Genomic DNA, 2,118 nt, shown 5'->3' on the forward strand with positions numbered 1-2,118 from the left:
TTTTAGAGATATAGAAATAACCTTATTAATCTTGTTCATTTTTTTTACCTCCAGGCAATACCACAGCCTCCAAAAATCCCATAAATATCCATCTATCATTTTCTTTAAAATCTCCAGGAAAAGAAACCTCCTTGTTTAAGATGTCACATCACATTGGTTCAGTGCCTGCAGTACAGTGGCTCAGGCTTCCTCATATGTTGCTCCACATATGTGTATGTCCTCAGGTTAGATCACAATGCTTAAAAAATAGAGATAACACCTTTCATAAAGCATAAAGTAATGAATCTCTCCCTCATTCTCTCCCTTTCAGATATTCACACATACGTGCACACAATATGCATAATAGGTACACCCATATACGTACACACACTTAAATCAGTTATTGGAATGACCATGTCTAATAATGAGCAGCACCTTCAAAGAATGAAAGGAATAGTCACAAAAATGCCTCAAGTACCTGGAAGAGGAAATCCAAGAATGTTCAGAGCACTTGCAGTATCATGGAAGTAATTGCACAACTTTTCAAAGTGACAACTTTGATGGTACCTGAACTTATTAGATGCTAGACTCTGATTTGCTAGCTTTCAGAAATGCCTTTAATAATTTTGTATTACATCATAGTTAGCCCTATCCTAGAGGAGTGTTGTTCTCCATGAGAAGTCAAGGCATAAATACATTCATACTAAACAAATTAAATGTGTGATTTATGTGTGATTATATTCCATGCTGGTTAAGATTAAATTAATGAAATTACTTGGGTCACATCATATACTTCTGCATCTCCCATAGTCCCTTGCTAATGTTTAGGTACAAAGTAGGTAAATAACATGAGTTTAAATTAAATATTATGTGTGAAACTGACTACTGATGAGCCACTCTGGCATTTTCAAATGATACATCCCAAACTTTACCATAACAATCAATTAATTCCAAGATAAAAATCACTCCCAAATAAGCTATGTATTTTAATGCTTCCTTTGAACAATTGCTGAGTTTAGAAGAGCATGAGGCAATGTAATGGAAACAAATTACTGGGTAGATAATTCAAAAAAAACACAATTCTGGCCACAGAATTTCATTTAATGGGCTGAGTGGCTTTGGTATAGTTGTTTTGCTTTCATATGATTGAGTTTTCCTATTTGAAATTGGGAAACATAAAATCATAGAATGTAAGTTCTGTAAGTGACTTTAGAGATATCTAGTTTAAAATCCCACATTTTACAGATCAAGAGACTGCATCCATCAAAATTTGCCCCTGAAACAAACACTCTCTAAATATCAGGAACATAAAACAGCAAGGGTTTATGTCTCACTCTTACAAAGACTACTCAAGGTTTGTGTCACTATCCTGGGCATCTGTATTAAATAATTTAATAAAGCTCTAATGAATTAGGTACTACTAAAACCCCTAACTCCCATGACAGTTACTGAATTGAACATTTATTATGGTGGACCTTACCAAGGATGACCAGGGAATGTTTGTGTACTCTGCATGTTGGCTAAACACTTCAGGCTGCTTTTATCTCACAATGCATATATATATTAACATGTTGTGATGGTTAATTTTATGTGTCAATTTGATTGGGCCACACAGTGCCCAGATATTTGGTCAAACATACTGGGTGTGTCCATGAGGATGTTTTTGGATGAGATTAACATTTGAATCAGTAGACTGAGTGAATCATTGCTCTCCTTAATGTGGGTGGCCCTCATCTAAACAGTTGAAGACCTGAATAGAACAAAAAGACTGAGTAACAGGAATCTTCTTATGTCTTACCACTTGAGTTGGGACATTGAGTTTTTTTCAGTCTTTGGACTCAGACTGAAATGTTGGCTCTTCTTGAGGCGTGAGCCTGCCAAACGCAGATCTCGGGACTTCTCAGCTTCCAAAATCACTTGAGCCAATTCTTAATAATCTCTCTAGCTCTTTCTCTCTCTTTCACAAATATGTGAGATATATGTGTATATGTATATACATATATCCTATATCTCATAGTTTCTGGTTTTCTAGAGGCTAACATAATGCAAATTTTGGTACCAAGAGAGGGTCTAGAGAAACAGAATTTTAAGGATGAGTTTTCTGAATTGGTTCTGAGGTTTCTGGAATTGGCTTTCTAA

Source organism: Lipotes vexillifer, unplaced genomic scaffold, assembly GCF_000442215.2.
Source record: "Lipotes vexillifer unplaced genomic scaffold, Lipotes_vexillifer_v1.1 scaffold347, whole genome shotgun sequence".
In the NCBI taxonomy this organism is placed as follows: Eukaryota; Metazoa; Chordata; class Mammalia; order Artiodactyla; family Lipotidae; genus Lipotes; species Lipotes vexillifer.